General features: G+C 38.1%; 1 long non-coding RNA gene across 2 annotated transcripts in view; it reads right to left on the bottom strand.

The window, feature by feature from the left end:
- The window catches only part of LOC114058416, a 64,115-nt gene extending 51,660 nt beyond the window's left edge, over nt 1–12,455 (bottom strand). For both annotated transcript variants that reach the window (XR_003571448.1, XR_003571447.1), the window contains exons 1-2: nt 12,338–12,455; nt 2,767–2,840 (exon numbers count right to left, since the gene is read on the bottom strand). This is a non-coding gene — a long non-coding RNA (uncharacterized LOC114058416). The remainder of the gene's footprint in view (nt 1–2,766; nt 2,841–12,337) is intronic.
- Between the last annotated feature and the right edge of the window lie 6,086 nt (nt 12,456–18,541).

The following is an 18,541-nucleotide window of genomic DNA, read 5'->3' on the forward strand; positions in this document are numbered from 1 at the left end:
AAAAAAAAAAAAAAAAAAAAAAAAAAACAAAACACAAAAAAACCCCCCACATCTATTTAGTAGGAAAAAGTCAAGACATGTTCCAAACTGTGGTTTGTACTTGTTAACAAAAGCAAAGCTAAAGCTTCAAAATTGTTTAAAAACAAAATCCTCAAGCAGATCTATTAGAGGAGCACTTAGAAGTGATACCTAAACCATCCATATCCCAGGGGACCTACTCATGCAGAACAGTAGGATAAAAGGGAAGAGCAAACAAAAGTTTAAGGAACATAATTCTTATCTCCAAATGCTCAACAGACTATTAAAAAAAAAGAGAAAAGTTAATTCTATTAAAGTCCACAATGAAACTGCTAATTTTAGAATCTTTCAGAGCAAAACAGATGAGCATCAAGCTGTAGTGTCACAGATACATCTGATCCTGATTGACAAGAAGGGGACTTGCACTATATGAGCTCCTGAGATTTATTCTAGTTTTATTTTTCCAATTTTTGTCTGCTAGAGAGGATGAGGATGGAAGTTAGCTGACCAGAATGAAATCCAAATAGTTCTCTCATGTTCATTACAACACCCCTGGGAAAGAAAAGCCAAACAGACTCTTGACATTTACATCTTGCTATGCAGATCTCTTCCTGCCTACTTGCAATGAAAAGATATTTGTATGAATTGAATGTCTTTCCAGTTTAAGCCCCTCTTGGATTCATATGCAGGCACTATTGGGTTAGATCTTAATATTTGAAATAGAAATAAAACACTTTTGATGGTGTTTGGTTTTTACCACCTGTTCTTAAGTAATGTCGTTGCCACGTTCCTCTGATGTTCTTCACCTCTGCAAGCTCATTTAAGGGCATTAGGGCAGATTCCAATCTAAGCATAGAAGTGATGTTTATGGCTACACATAGATTAAAGATAAATGTCAAAGTACAGAAGGAGGCGTGCTAAAGGGTAAGTATTAAAAAGTAATAACAGAGAAAAGAAGTGTTTGGAGGAGGTGAACAATTTCACTGAAGTTCCCTTTCTGTCAAATTGTGGACTTTTCCCCTTTGCTCTGGGTGAGGGGGAAGGCAGAGAGAACAAATCAAAAAATACTTGAGAAAAACTGCAGAGAATTCTGAGTTTTATTATAACCAACGCAATCTTTTAAGAAAAGATAAGTGTTCTTTCTACTCAGAGTTACTAGTGGATATAGCAAGTAAGAAAATTATTTCTATGTATATCACAGAAAATATATTAAAAAAATAGCTGTGGGTTTTTTTCCCAGAGGACAAAGTTTTAAATAATATTTTGTGGGGCAGTCTGAATTTGGACATAAAAAAACATTAGGAACCTTTGCATTAAAGAGAAGCAAAGTAACAAAAACAGGGAGAGAAGACTCCTCTTAAGGAGTCTTCTCTTACATCTTAAGGTAAATTGCTCAAAAGAGATGGGCAGGAGGTAGAACAGAGAGATGCAGACAAAGCAGCGAAATCCAGCTTGATTAATCAAACTGTAACTAGACTGTGGAATATCTGCATCCAGTGAAAAACAAGAGTTCCAGTAACTTTGACTTATTGATTGAAGAATGCTTGGGCAGCCTATTGCTCCTCAAATACCCCTAAAAATCTCCTGTTATAATTCTCCTGTTAAAGAGAAACTTATCAGAAGTTATCTCCTAGTCACCTCTTCCCTCCAACATGACTCATGTAATAGAAGCTACAGAAGCAGGTAAAGAGGCTCCAGCCAATACTGAAAGAGCCAAAAAAGAGTGGCTGATGGAACAGTGGGGTGCTGGGGCTGTCTCTGCTAAACACCTGCTCTCAACATCTGACACAAGAGAATCCTGCAGTCAAGAAACTCGCCTGGCTCCAAGGAGAGAGTCTGCTCACAGCACTGGTACAGTATTTCTTGGATAATTGAAGCAAGTAACTTGGTCTCCTTATCTTATTTCTTCCTCTTCTGGAAAAGCAGGTCAGCAATTTTACTTGTATTTATTTTGCCTACTCTGATTAAAAGTCCCCAAGCCAGACTTTCCTTCCCTATAGTTAACTCCAGCTATAGAAAATTGAGAACATGTGTTTCCTGAACTTTGTGGAATCTTTCACTTGTGGAAGCTTTTCACTGCAGACATAGGGGCTGGGAACTTCGTGAGGTTTCTATGAAAGAAAGGTCATATAATCATAGGGCTTCCAGGGTTGCCTCTTTGAAGAGGCAACCAGCATTAAATTGCCAATAATACACACACAGAAATTTTGCTCGGTGTTTACAAATCTGTGGAATTCTATCTACTTTAGGATGCTATTTTAAAGAGTTATTAGGAAACCTTCCACTTGAGGTTTTCAGTGATGAAAGGCTTGCTTCTCAGCCTCTGCTTCTCCCTCTTTCCATCTCACAGTTACTGTGCCACAAGCACATCCTGCATAGAGCTAAGCTTCAGGCACAAAAGCATCACTTTGAATCAAGAGATTCTGCTGTATTTGCAATAGAAATAGTCTTACTGTTGTATCTACAGAGCTCTGCCAAAGAGGGATGTTTTCCCTCTGACTTTTGGTGTTCAATGGAAAGCATTCAGATAGAATGAAGTCTCCTGAGATTTTGAAAACCACATGATAGGATGTACTTACTGTGACTGCTATGAAAAACACAAACAATGGGATTAAATTCATTTACCCCAAGGCAAAGGAAAGAAGGTCATTCCAAAGTTACAAGGGTGCAACAGTACAGAAATATAGGTTCTGCAAAAGTTACAGAAACTAGTTCTGAAAAGGATTTCTTTGCATCAAGAAACCTTACCTTTGCTTACTGAAGAGCTAATGGATTCTCTGTGTCCTTAGAACCATTCTACACTACAAAATATTCCAGATGAGCTGGTCAAGACAAAAATTAAGCTTAAGATATGAATTGAGTCCCAATATTTGTTCTCTCCCAGACTCATTCTACAGGTAACTTCTTATCACCAAATTTTGCTCTGAGGTGTCTAGAATCAAAAGAATATTTCCTATAATAAATGACAAACTATAAAAGCAATAGATTGTCTGACTCCAACAATGTTTCCTTTTGGTACTTCATATATTTTCTTTTTAGAAAGTTATGTAGTACTCGGAGTTATGACACTAAAATCCTTCCAGGTAATAAATTGCAGATGGTTTTCGCTATGCATACAAGGGGCAATGGCTTTAAATTGAAAGAGAGTAAGTTTAGATCAGATATTAAGAAGACATTCATCATTCCGATGGTGACAAAGCACTGGCACAGGTTTTTCAGAGGAGTTGTGGATGGTCCATCCTTGGATATGTTGAAGGCCAGGTTGGATGGGGCTTTGACAAACCAGGTCTACTAGGAGGCAGCCTTGCCCATGGCCAGGGACTAAAACTAGATCTTTAAGGTCCCTTGCAACCAAAACTATTCTACGATTTTGCAATCTCTTGTGTTTCAGTGAGAAACTCCATCTAAGGTCAAGTTGGGAAAAAGACCAAAAACAACACAAAACATTTTCTTACAAAAACCCCAGCACACCAAGACATTCCTAACCAATTCCAGCTTTAATGGCATCTTCTGACCTTTGTGTCAATTGACTGGCTCCATTGTGACTTTAGCTGTGTGAAAGGTCTTCAGGACTAAACTAGTTCAACCAGCTCAGAACACCCCATGTGGAGGGGAAACTTAGAATAGCACAGAGGCATTCCTGCAAAATTAATCACTAATCCTTTTGCACATATTCCCTACCATAAGCACAAGTTTTATTAGATGATTTTTGCTGGGAAGGATATTTGTCCATTGATCTCCGGAATTAACTAATTTCACAAATAACAAAGAATTATAATTGATGCTCACCTCAGCACTAGAGCAAGGAATTTGATCTTTTCACAAAATTGACAGGAATGCAGTCACTTCCATATTCAGTTTTCATATAACACAAGTCAGAGATTTATGAATGAAGACAGTTTGGATGAGCTGAATAATAACCTTTGCACGATATAGCAGAATAAATTTACAACAGAGGTGACACTTTTACAGGTGAGCTGCCTCTTTTTATGATGTAGAATAGCACACACAAAGACCAAGAGTTCTGTAAGTTCGCATGTTAATGTATCTTTTTTAATGGATTTTCCTAATAAAGAAAAAAAAAGAAAAAAGTAAATTTTCCTGTCAGGTTGTTGGTTGCAGTGTTATTTCTTGGGGGGGCATGGAGAGGAAAGAAAGCCCTCCACTTTGGAATTGTTTAAAAAAAAAAAAATTCTGTGAAAACCATTCTTGCTTTTTTGATTTTTTTTTTATGATCTGTCAGTGGTGCTAAGCATTTTTGTCTCCCAGCCTCCATTGTTCAACACTAAATCTTTTCCCAAAGTGATTTGGAGGACCAAACTAGCTCTCTGCTACTCTTCTTTTGATAAAGAAAGAATATAATCTCACTCATCTCCAGTGTCCAAAATGCTTATTACAGCCGGTTGCGTCTGCCGAAACAACCTTTCAAACTACATGCCACTGAGATTGGGCTATTTGAGGAGAGGAGACACCATCATGGAGGGTCCTTCACTATATGCCCAGGGAATGTATGGATTTGCTTCAGCCTGGATACCTTGCTATGAACAGAAGAACCCTGGACTTTCACCAAACAAGCAGCAGCCACTTTCAGCGCTTCAAACCCAAGAAAATAACATAAGGATAGACACAAAGTGAAGCCATTGGTTCACATGACACAATATCCTGGCCTTCTCATTAGTTTTAAGTACTTAGTGTGGCAGCTTCAATAACAGACTAAAAATAAGGACAGAAATCCACTTTCTTTCACAAAAGGGACCAGTTTATCTGACCTTACTACAAAGGCTTAATTGGGCTGGAATGTCTCTTTCAAATGAGAGCAGTTGGGTTATTTATGTGTTCCACTGATGCCACCCTTGGGACTCACTGTCACTTTGCTCTGTGCACAAACCCCAAAGTACAGGACTGGTTGAAATTGTTTTACACTTTCTTGTTCAAGAAACTGGTGACTCACTCACATTTTAAATTTTCCCATAGTACTGGAGGGCTTATTTTCCTTATAATTTCCAAGCAGATAAGGGACTTGGTGTTCTCTTTTTAAATCAGCCTAAGCAAAAGAAGTTAAACCTAACCAGTAAAGTAACATAACTTCTTAAGAATAACCCATCTTCTATATCTTGGGTTGTCTGTTAGGAAGTTTACAGCGTGATCAAAGCAAACCAAGAAGAGCCCCAGTTTTCATGAGGTTTTTGGTAGGTGACCCTGTGCTGCAAAGCCAAGAGGAGATAGTTATCCTTGAAGATCGATCAGGGCTGGGAGAGTGATATAAGCTAGAAACAAAATGCTTGATCACATCCCTGTGCATTCAAATAAGCAGAAAGGTTCGTGCAGGCCAAAATAAGGGAAGCACCATCTGGGACATGGCAGGAATTGCATGTGGATGTCCTAAGAGTAACAAGGAGAATGAGGCTTTTTCATTTGGCTGTATCTAGCCACTAAACCCTATGTGAAGTCATGAAATAGGAGGGGGAAAAAAAAAGGAAGAGGAAAGAGTATTAAAAATCAAGATTGAACCCCCCCCTAAGGCTGACAGGTGACCTATTGCCTGGTCACGTCTCTGTAGTTTCCCTTTGTCTCTTTCTGACCCCTTCTATAGAAGAGTAAGCGCTGAAAGATCAACTAATTTGTGTTTAAAACATCTGTACAATAATTAGCATGTTATCATCCTTTAGTCAGACATTTAACAGCAGTAGTAAAGAGTCCAGTTTTACCCTCTAATTAAGAAATTAATTTCAGTTCATACACTTACTGTTTTGAGTTTCTCTATGACAGTGTTATACATGGATGTAAGCACGAAAAGAATTTTGCCTGTTTATTTCGACTAAAGTTTCATTCCAAAGGGTGGTCTCAGAAGCTGATGTTGAAGTCCAGAACCGCTGTTATTCTTAAGATTAGCCAGTCTTCATAAATGGTTTGAAACAAAATTACTTGGTTTTATTTCTGTATTAATTTAAAGGTTGAAGTATCAAAATATTTGACTTGCCTCTTTTATAGATATAGTAATAAAATCTAGTCTAAAAATAACATGTCCTATGAGATTTGCATTATTAAGCCACTTTTATCATTAAAGTGTTCTGCTTCTTGCATTGCTAAAATGATAGGGAAACAAAATAATAAAAAATATCCAACAATTTGCCAAGTTTTAATTAAAAGATTATAGGGCTGGAATTCTTCATTTTATTTGCTGCTAGATTTAGCAAGTAAGTGGCTATCTAAGCTTCCTTTCCCAAGCTCTGTTCTGCTATGAAACACACTGTCCTATGAAACTTTCTGAGTTTATGCAAATAGTCAGGAATGTATGGAAACTAAGAACTATGGAAGGTTTTGTACTGACTTCAGGAAGAAAGTATGTTAATGGATAACTCTGAACACAAATCCCAAAATTAAAGAATAACAAGATTTCCAAATCTATGCTCTTTTCAGAAAATACTGAGAAGAAGACTGTCTCCAAGACATTGACTGAGTCTCTTGTTTGCACTATGTGGTATTCATTATCTACTACAGCCCTTCAGCACAAAGTTTCAATTTCAACAACTAGCCACAAACCTGCTTAAGAGTACGTATTGCCTAAAAAGTATTGCCCATAGACTTCTTTATACTGTAGATTGGTATCATTGTCAGTCAAAAGGCACAGGATTAAATCACCCAGTAAACCACTGAAACCATTAAGAAAAAAATTGCCATTAAACAGCTAATTCCATAATGTATTACAGAGCCTCTTCGTAGCTCTTACCTTTGCTTGTTGAATCAGAACTGATTTTTGTTCAAACTGCTCCTCCATAAGAAAATAGCCTTCAAGTAGTCTGCACTGATCAAAACTAGATTAGGTTTACTATAAGGCTTTTATACTGGTTTGAATTCCTCACAGCTGGTGAGGAATTTGTAGGGATTTGATTTGCGATTAAATTCACCTGCAGGATTGGAGATGAAATTCACCTGTGGCACAAAAACTGTGTAAGATATAACAATTCCTAAGAAGCATTTTGAGTGGATCACAACTTTTTTTTTTTTTTACCAAAAGAAATAGGAAGATAAAATTGAAAGACAAATAGTCATTACATTCATAAGCAGCTTAAAAGTGAAAAATAAATGGTTAATACACTCAGCTCAGCTGGGCTGTGCAGTGATAGTAAAAGTCTGCAGGAGTAGATAAGAGATGCAAAAACATCTGAGACAAACTCTGCCTTTGGATTCCTCTGTATAAAAGACCTACTATCCTGCAAGGCTAAAAATGCAGAACAGAACCTTGCCTTTCTCACTTAATCCCATATGGGTTCAGATAAAAAAATATCTGGGCTCAGTAGAGCATTCTCTCACACTGTTAAAGGAAAAAGCTGGTTCAGTTTTATTTTCCATGCAGATTGGTAATGTGTATTCACATTTCAAAACTGTTGGTGGACTCTGTCCTTGTAAGTCCAATGTATCTGACTTCTTATGGTTATATGGATTTTTCCTGGAAATCATGGGAGACCACCATCAATTCAGGAAAGTCTTGGGAAACCTACAAGTGTTCTGCAAACACTTGATGGGTGAGTTGCAATATTCAAGGAGGCTACACTTGGTTACTCAAACATTTTAACAAGAGGCACATTCTCCAAACAGAAACAAAGACTGTTGAATAAGAAGGATGATTGCAAAAGGGCATCAGCCTGAACCCCTCCACTGGAATGCCAGGTCAGTGCCCATGACTGAATGTAAAGAGAATCTGCTTCATCACAAAATTATATTGGGCTGCACCATGACCTCAGATCATTCTTTTTAATAGATTTAGCCATGTTTGCTGGATACTTCATAATATTCCAGGTACAAGTCAGGGGAAAAAGCTAATGCAGACAGAGATGTGGGAAACAGCTCCTTTGTCTCATTCTGCTAGCTCTGAAGCTGTGCGAAGTTTCCCAGCTGTATCAAAAGTCTTTATCCATCCTTAGGTTAGGTTGAGTCAAGTTTATCTACTTATTACTGAAATTCAAGAAGTTAAAGAAAATATTGAATAACCAAGCATATGTTTTCAGTTATCCTCCTTCCTGAAAAGGAAGTCAGTCAGACGACCATGTGAGGTGAAATAAATAGAAAGTACATTCTGAACATACAGCTCTTCTTGTGAATCCTTTATGGGAAATGGATTTTTTTTTCCCACCCAGAAGTTGCTTACAAAGTAAAGGTCTTATTTATAAACTGTAAAATATTCAGGAAAACATAACAACTTCAGAGGTGTACTTTCAAACTTTTGATCCACTTGCAACATGCGAATAAACAGTGTGTGAAAGGTTTTGATTAGTCTTAGAAACCTCTTGATTCATGGAGCACAGAAAAACATTAGCTCTGGGGTTTTTTTACATTAACTCTACATTAAATTCCAGGAGTAGCATGTGTCTATGACTTCTGCATAAGGCAAACCTCCAATATTGAATTCTAACCATCATTATGTTATTATGCATATATTACCCATTAACAATTCCATAATTCTAATTCAATACTCTGAAACCTGTAAATGTCCTCGGAGCCTGACTCAACCCCCCCTGCAGACAGTTCAAAAAATGTCTATTTATTTCAGTGACCTCTGGAGCAGCATTCCCTAAAGAAGTTTAGGCTTACACGCCACCCTGTGTTAGTCATGTTCTTTTCCCTCATCTTCTCAAATGCAGCAATTGAGCCTGAAATGTCCCATAAATCACGTAATTGAGAAACCAATGCACATAAAAGGATTTATAGCAAAGTCATTTTTATTTTGTAATATCCTGAGCCAATGCCCAGGATGGACTGTGCTCAGAGCTCCCTAGGTGATCATTGTGCTTCAAGAAAGGTTTGGGAGAAATCATTCTACTAGAAACAGTAAACATGTATTGAGTAGAGCCATGGAAGTTGTTTATGTTTCAACCACAATAGAATGTCACTAAGGAGACAGAAATTGCTACCTAAACTCATGACCAGAATTCAGAATTAACAGTGGTTTCACTGACTTCAAGAGAATCACCCAAAACAACAGTGGCTTCTTGAAGGACTATTTAAGTGTTATTTAGCTGTTCCATTTTGGATCCGTTTTCATTTCAGTGGAATTGCTATGCATTCACTCCACTAAATCTAATCTTTCCATTTAAGCTACACACTTTTTGATGACTGCTTTTCACATTATTACTATGAGTCAAGCTTTTCCTTAATCCATAATTTAAATTTTTTCTTCTGACTTGAACCCCGGTGTTTAATTTCACTGCTAGTTGACAAGCCTGAGATAAAAAGAATACAGGTTTCTGTATGTCTGCTTTGTTAAGGATATACATCTCCCACCAAATGCATTAAAAGTGAACAAAACCTAGATTTTCTACATTCTTCTTATGCAATGGTAAAATTCTCCTCTGCTGTTTTTCTGGTTTTTTTCCTTATAGCAGAAAAAATTGTGTTGATGAAATTTGGGCTGCTGTTTTAGCTGAACTGGCAAACTGTGTAGGAACTAAATTATTTTGGCAACTCAGCTCTTCTGCTACCCTGCAGAGACATTGGCTGAAAGGGTTCAAAAGTTGTTGGGTGACACAAGGCTCTTATGAGCCTTGCTTTCATAAGGAGTCAGGCTTAAAACAAACTTAATCTTCACGTGAACTGGTGTTTTTCTGTGGTCACAAAAATGGGAAAGGACTGAGTGAATTGACCACATCCATCATTAAAGTGATATGAAGAAGACTTCAGAATTCATTCAGTTCCTGTACCACAGCGATCTCCCAGTGAAAAGCTGCTCTACAGATTGGAATCACCCCATACAACTTAATATCCTCAAAGAAGAAGCCTGTAAACAAACTGTGTATGTGTCTTCCTGAAGTTCTGGGTAATGTTGACATGGTTTAGCACTAATTGTCAGCAGAATGAATCCTCACACAGTGACGTCACTGTTCTCTGCACTGTTGTCACCTAAATACTGAGAGATTTCCCAAGGTCTCATAAAAGAAATGGAGCTCTCTGTCTCCTGGAGGACCAGCATTAGCAATGCAGCACTGATGTGAGGCATTTGTCTGAACAGCACTGAGCTGAGCCAGTGCAGAGTGGCAACTTCTGTTTGTTATTTCTGTTCTCTGCGACTAAAATTTCTCCTGCTAATAACAGACTGGTATGAATTCAGAAATCAACTGATTTCTATAGAGAAAGAAAGGAAAGAAAACCCTACAGCCCGGATGAAAAAAAAACTTTAAACTTCCACTGTGATTCTGGCATGTACTGCCTTTGCACTTCACTGGGAATGCTGATATTCCATCACTGAGAAATCAGATGTGACAGCAGAGCCCACTATACAAACATAAATAAATGGTCTAAATAAATAATAAAAGTAATACTGTACACAGGCACAGGTCTGGACTGTTTCCCAAAATATGGAATCATTTAGACAGGTCTCAGATAATTGACAGTCATAAAACCCAGATCAGGAACTCCCAGCTCTAAGCTGTTCAAACTCCAGGTTTTGCCCTATCACTGTTGTAGAAGTGTATTTTTTCTGCTCTGGTTTCTCTCTTGCTTTCTTATTTTTTATGGTGCTTATGAAGTGACTCCTGCTCATAGGAAAAGTGTGACTGGTTTTGTTTATCCTACTTATTACATGAGAACAACTTGCAGGCTGTCATTTCATTATTAAATTTGAAAACAAAGCAAACACCAGATCACTACAAGACTAGTTTATGACAATAAGCCCATCTTTGCCTTACCAGTTTCAGAAAAACTTAGTATGAGTGATGGTAGGTAAAGCTTGTATCATCAAATACCAAAACTATTAAATGACTAATTCTCGTTGTCAACAAGATCTGCTTTCAAAGTTAAGTCCTTGTCTACTTTCCAAAAATTACTGGGAAATTTATGATTCAACAATGAACTCTTAATTGCTTCCTCTTTATGTTGATCTGTTTTCCTGGAAATACAATTAATTCTCTATGCTGAGCCTTTAAGAATGAAATAAATTGTAGCCCTTGCTCACTTTGGCACCGCAATCACTTTTAATCAGTGCATAATTAGGATTTAAACAGTATCAACCTGTCCCTGTTGCAAGAAGGTAACTGCACTTAAACTTCAATTACTCCTAAATTTAAAAATCAATTGCAAATAAAATGTCCTGCTGCTGATGCTAAAGAGATTAGAAAGACCAAAATACATTCCCACAAGAAGCCAGCCATGTCAACACAATTGCAACAAGCAGCTGCCATAATATAGGTAATTCTGCTGTAATGCAATATTAAGGCCTTTATCTAATCAAAGGCTGTGGGCTAAGGCTGTCAAAAAATACAAGGTGCCTCAAAAGGCAGAATGCAGTTGTTCTCTATATGCCTCTATCTTGTGCAGCATAAATGAGCTATTTTCCTTTAAGAAATGGATTTAATGTGAATGCTTGAAGAAAGCTTTTCCTCACAATATATCTACAGCAAGATAGCAAAAAAAATTGAAAGCCAGACACCATTTGTGATGACTTTCAGGTGTGAAATAACAAGCTCTTTTTGTATATGTTTATCACAATGTTTTCTGGAGGCATCAGGGACGGCACTGCAAAAGCGCACAGTGAAGCAGTGATCTTGCAATGGGGCATGACAGAGAGCTGGGATGGCCTTTGGGGAAATCAGGCATTAAGACTCCAATTTCTGGCCCTCGGTTTTGTAAGCTCACCCCTGCTAAGTGTGGGGGGAAAGGGCTCCCAGTTGCTCAGCATGTGGTTGAAGAAGCAGGCAGTGGAGAGAAGTGTTCTCCTCCTGGGACCTGCTCCAAGTGGGATTGCAGTGCACAGAAATACTCAACACTAGGTCTGGGCTGAAAGCCAGTACTACCACGTGCAAGGAGGGAAGGACTGTGAGATCTCCCTGCCTCAGGCACCATAATACCTGAGGAAAAACTCAAGAAGTGTATTCATGTTCTCAGGTGGAAACTGCCAGAAAAGAAAAATTAAAATTTCCCCATGGCTACCTGGAGACTGTCACTTTTTAAACAATTCTTTCAAACCCTCTTTCTGGGGATGTGACTTTTGTGTCACCATGGTAGGAAACAGCAAAGAATTAACGGCAGCAGAACACAGCTAAACTGAAATGTGCTGAAAGGAGTATCCAGGCTCTCCATTGTGTGAGCACATACAGTTCTGGAGGCCTGGCTGTCATGCCTCTGCCTGCTAAACCTGTGCAGTCCGGTTCCTATCAAAATGATAGTGGGGAAAAACCCAAATGCATTGAGATATCTGGCAAGAAAGCAGTCAAATTTGTTGTTCTCATCATTCTTTCATGTTTAGTATTTTGGAAATTAGGCAAAGTACTTGCTAAAGATAGCAGATATTTGATAAAAATCATGGCAAACCTCAGATGGAGATTACCTACCTCCTTCACATTTCAAGGTGAAGGAGAAAACTTGTTCTCCATCCAAGGCATGCCTTTGACTTGTCTTTTCAAAAACATCTTCATTTTTTTCAGATGCTGAAGGGACAGGCACATGGCAGCTGCATCAATACCAAGCAATGCTAGTGGGAACCTCTGGTGGCACAAGAAGAAACTTTTTTATTTGGTGCATCCTAGGATATCCTAGTGCTACGTGATGCATTTGGGAAGAGAGAAAACCTCTCATCCTCTTCTTCATCTCTGCATACCCACACCTACAGTCTGGGCTCTCTCTTACATATACCCTGGTGTCTCCAGTCAGTTTTCATTCTTCCTTCATTCAGGTACATCTCCCACTGAGGCATCATTACCTCTGCACTCAATTCTGCCACTGAATATCCTAAAATGAAGTACAGCCTGACATCCTACAGTGTGTGAAAGTGAAGCAAAAATGTTGTTTCCTTTTCTCCTGTGTGATGCAAGTGCAAAAATCCTTATCCCTCCCTGTGTCTTGGTCATTCTAACCTGATGAAGTGTCACTCAGTGCTTCCTCATCTTAGACAATGTGTTAGAAGCTGCAGCCCATGTGGGACAAAAAAACTGTGTAGAGAAGAAATGATAAATGGCCTCAAAATAACTAAGGTCTGGTTTTCCTTTTCTCTTTCTCCAGCCTTTGTGCAATTTCCTACCTCTTAAACCTACCAAGGGCAAGAGATATAAATTTTCCTTAGAAACTAGGCAGTTAAGTCCATATCTACACAACACAGCCTCTGCTCTTTGTAAAGAGATTAATTGTATCTTATATTAGTTGCATCCTGGTCTTGTAGTGAAGAGAAATCTTTGTACATATATAGGGGCCCATGGTGCCAAAACGAAGGGTTTGCAGAACAGAATGACCTACATCTATACCCACCGTAGGGTAAGTGAGCATGAAAACAACCAGACAAAAACCATCTTAAAGCTGGGTTTAATGCCAGCAGCCAACCTGGTTCAATGCCTGTTGTTAAAGTCATAAGATTTGGGCACAATAGTAAAAAAGCAATGTTTTGTAATAGCTGAGATGAAGCTGCAGGTAGGGGAGGAGCAATACATATATTTTATCACCCACCAGGCTTTTAGCAGCACAGATAATCATTTTTATATTACAAATCTGATCAGTTACACAGCTTGCTTGCTCTGCCTGGGAGCAATGCCAGGATGAATGTTGTTTTCGTGAGGATTCCCATGCTCAGGGGTACTCCTTTCTCCCTGCAGTGGAACAACCAGTTGTTACTCTTTTTCTTTTGAGATAATTTTCTGGTAAATACAATCAAATTACTTTTTATATTTGCCATGTCGTTTGCTCATTAAAATTAATAATGAAATCACTGAACTTCTACATGTTGCCTAATCAGACAGCTCTTGCTGCTAATGTTCTTCTGTAGGACTGAAAGTCCTTCTTTGTGTTTTTACATTAATCAACATGATGGCTTTTGATCAAGCTCGATACTGCTGACATGGGAACCATGGCACTGATAGGATATGAAAAATGCTTTCTTCAAGAATCTCTGAAATCAGCTGTGCTACAGTTGCTGTCCTGGCACCTCATGCTGCCACCAGTCTCTCTAGTGTCTGAGTGCCTCCCACGTTAAACCAATATTCACATATATCAGTAGGAATGGAATAGAATAGAATAGATTTCTGTTGGAAGGGACACACACAGATAATCTAGACTAACTGCAACTAAATATTGAAAATCTCAGTACTTTGCTAACGGTCAAAATATAGAAAATCCTAATTTCATTTTTTCCCCGCACTTCCCCAGATTTGAATCAGAAAGTGTTTCTTTAATGTTGTCAATATTCAGAGAGTTCTGTTATGACCCAGTTTTTTGGCATATGTGGAGAACCAGTAGAGAACTCTCAATAACGTATTTGTAGAAAGCATGTGGCAATGTTGTTTCAGAATAAAACATTCCAAACAACCCTAGAGTATGTGAAGTACGAAGAATAACTACTCATAAACACAGAGCAATTTATCCCTAATTTTCTGTGACAGTATGAAAATGGCTTTACCACAAAAATATAGGCCAATTTTTTTATCTCATAGTATTTTGTGCTTGACCAAAAGCAACTGAGTTCTGATCAAAAATGCTTAAAGCTTTTACCAAGGTTCAAATGCTCTACAAAAGCTACAGGTAAACATCATCCCATTTGTTTTATTATTATAAATTAGTTCTTATGATTAGGATTTTAACTTGATTGATATTATGATTATAAATCAGTTTTTATTATTGTAAAATAAGTTTGCAACCACCTCTTCCCACAATGTTTTCTATTGAATTCACAAACCACAGAAGTATTCAAAGGGAACAGGCATCCACTGAGCAATCAGAACTGCTGCCTCGCTCTCGTACCTCAACTGAAGCTTGCCATTATCTTAATGTCCACCACCCTACATAAAGATGATGTTTGATACCACAGATTCTTCAAATGATCGTCCGTGGCACCGTTTATCTTTTGGACGGCAATTCTGCCTGACATTTAGGAGTCAGTAAAAAACCTTGAGGGTGTACTTTATTTGGGCATTCTAAGAGAATTTTGCTCTCAAGGGAAAGTGTGAATAAAATGGTTGCAATGGAATTTCCGTTGAAGCCGTTAGATAAACTTTAATTCGCTTCACCAGGCTTTGAGTAAGTTTTTGCCCAGTTCCCTTTTTCTCTTCCCGTGGCTCTGACATGCACAATTCAAGTCCCTCATACTGAGAATGAGATGATTATTTATTTCACAATGATATTTTTGATGGTTCAGCTGCTCTTACTGTCTCCCATGTTCAGAACAGTTTGAATTTCCTGGTACCTCTGGAAAAGTGATATTTCTTCTCTCAGTTCCTCAGGGTAGCTCTGGCTGTTTTCTCATTAGGCTCACAGCAAGAAATGAATGAAGCAGGTGACTGGCACTGAGATTTCAATTCTGATGGGATCTCTGCTACACAGTAAGTTATAGCTGCAGCATTAAGTATGTGCATTTAGGTGAGAAATAAAGATACAAAATAAGCTGAGTATCTAAACTCAACTGTTACAATTATGGCACTATATAAAACAAGACTGTACATGTTCTAGTGGATTCCTCTTTTGTTTATAACATCCCTTACCAGGTTTGATTGAAAAAGTCCAGCCATGCCCTATTCCCAGTCCTTTCCCCAGCACACCATCATGATTTGTATTAGCAAGAGCCTTCATACTCAAAAGGCCAGATCTGATTCTGCTGTAGTCTGTATACATTCTTATGTTATCCCTGGGGAAAGTAGATTGATAAGTCAATTGAATGGATGTCATGTTCATGCAGAGATAAGAAGCTTCCTTACCAACAAATTTTATCATCAGATTTGGAGCCGCATGGTTTTGTGCACCGTGGAGAGCTGCCTATTTTGCTAGTGTTGCCAAATAAGTGTAAATAGGTTATTTAAGAAGGATTGTTCTTATAATTGAATTGTAATTGTTGGCAGTGTTTTTAATGGAAATTCAGGTTCTGATTCTACTTTGAGGAAAATTATAAGGAACCAAAACGTCTCAGATATTGGTGGGAACGAGAACACTGAAATCCTTGATTAAGCTTTCAAATCCTGAGGTCTTTGTTTTAGTCTACAGGGAGAACCATGACATTGGAGATTATTATTACGTGCCATAAAAAAGATCAAAAGTTCTTCTTATGCACATTAAGCATAAATGCTTCATAATATACCAAGAGAGAATAAATTGAGCATATCTAATAGGAATAATATAAAGATGGAAATGCCTACAAGAACATCCTATCAAAGTTCAGTAAAGTAGCTGTCCTTAAGTACTGTAAATAATCATATTGTTGAAAATTAATACAATTAAGTATCATTTGGGCTACCTGAATCTGACCTGTCATAGTATATACAACTTGAGATACCTTGCTTTCCACACTATTTATGTTGATATGACTGTTAAATATTTTCTTTTTTATCTTAGTTCAAAATATAACACTTGTGTTGACTTTATTATTATTATTTATAACCTTGATACATATTCATTTTATACTCTGTTCTACTCAGACACATTATTCATCAATATAGTCACTTTCTTCATTGTAAGATATTCTAGACTTTAGAGGTGGTTTATGGTTTGCATGAATTGCACAATTTTGTCTTCAAGTCTGAAAATAAAGAGCTCCTCATCTTATTCTAATTTCATGTTTCAATCCTGCCAGAAATGCTTCTGAATCCATTGTATTGAGGTGAAATACTGGGAGACAGCAAGATCTGATTCTTTCTGGGTTTACAATTTTTATGTCAATGAAATTTCTTGAAAAGACCTGCTCCTTCCTTAGTTTAAATTAGAATAGAATCAAACCTAACTGAGGGCCAGTTCTGAATTTGTCACAGCATATGTTTGAACTATAACATTATTCTCAGGTTTGGAGAGAAATCTATTATTCGGGATTCAAAACAGGATTTCTAGCTCCTGCCTCTATGACTTCCATATTTGTGGGTTGTTTATTCAAGCTAGCTTTTAAGCCCAACAGGAATTTGGACTCATCACATTGGGGTTTTGCTTATATTTGACATTGACAAAAATCAGCTATTTTGAAGGCAAAGTTACTTTTGTAAATAATATGTAAATAAGTCCTTTTTTTCCCCCTTCCTCGGGAAAGGCTGAATGGACTTGATACGTTGTAAGCTTTCAGTATTCTTTTCTCTCTTTGAAGAATCACCCGAATTTAGAACTCACACTGAGAAATAGTCTGAACCTAGAACATGTCTCCACTGAGACACCATGCTGAAGGCTGTGGTCAAGGATATCCAAGCCTGATGCCCTCAGCAATAGTAAATAGGCAATTAAGGTTCCCAGTGAAGGCCTGCAAGCTATATAACACAACTATTCCTTTTATTACCTTGATCAGATGCAATCAGGCTGTTACAGGAGAAAGAAAAATCTATCCGGCTTGTTGAAATAAGATCTTTGCATGGCATAATAGACATTAATTACACTGCCTCCATTAAATGAGTCACTTCTAATTAAGCTGACATACAAGGAGTGCTTTTTATGTGCAGCTATTGCCTAAACTAGGAAGTACAATAAGCAAACTTGAAGCAATCAGTGCCTTAACCAGCACAAACTGATACAGCCTTACTAAAATTCAGTGGGACTTTGCAAACTTACCGTGGGGGAGACAGCTGCCATTCAAATTCAGATTTCCTTACCTGCATAGTGACTCTTTCACAGAATGCCTACAAGAGTGACATTTACATGAGGTTTTCTTGCTGCTAGCACAGGAATCTTGGGTGCTGAAATTATGTATATTGTTATTATGGGAAGCACCAGCTGCACTGCATGGAGACAGGCAGTGTCCTTTGGAAGCATAACGGGTTCTTCCCAAGGGGTCTGGCTGTCAGCTGCTTTTCTCCTAGATTTTTGTCAGAGTAAGTCAGCTTTTACCACCTACTCTTCAGAACTGAAGGATAAAATTGAGGATCTGTAAATTTGTTACTGCTAAAGACCATAGTAGTGACCATGTGTGGTTGTCTCAGAGAACTGCTTCAAGAGCTCTTCTGGTCCCCACACAGGTCATACGACAGCACTGTGAGAAGCCAAGAGGGCACATTATTGACAGGCTCCTGAGTATGTGCTAACACTACATTAAATGGGTTGGTGGGTGCAAGACCCATAGCACCTGTCCAGACCAAGAACTGGGTTCCTGTATGGGCAGAGAGGCAGTGAGGTCCCTGCAAATCATACCCTGCACTGAAGTCAGGAGTCTCCTAAACTGCTTTCCTGTGAAACTACCTTTCTTTGTTTAGGAAATTCTGATTTTCTCAGTTGCTGTAAGTAATATTCTCCTTCAAGGGAGACTTTTCTGTCAGCAACACCCCCAAATTTAGACCTTATGACACTTAGGATAAATAAAAGCCATGAAATAAAGGCTTTATCCTCATGCTTGCTATGAACTTGCTGGGCAAAACATTTTTTCTATGTGTTAAAAGTTGTCTTCAGCCCTTGCCCAATTCCTGTCTGATTAAGTAGACTGAAATGTTTTCTGTGTTTTCTATACTATTGTAATCTCTCTCTGCCCTGACAGAGCTTGGGGTGTCAGAATGCTCCTGTAATATAAACTGTAGTGTCAGACTCTACACACTTTTGGGATAAATTGCAGGATCCTGAACACAGTCCTGCACAGTATGAAATGGTATAGAGAGAG

This window comes from Empidonax traillii, unplaced genomic scaffold (genome assembly GCF_003031625.1).
Source record: "Empidonax traillii isolate 1590-97213 ecotype Southwest subspecies unplaced genomic scaffold, ASM303162v1 scaffold171:size1303362, whole genome shotgun sequence".
NCBI classification, from domain to species: domain Eukaryota; kingdom Metazoa; phylum Chordata; class Aves; order Passeriformes; family Tyrannidae; genus Empidonax; species Empidonax traillii.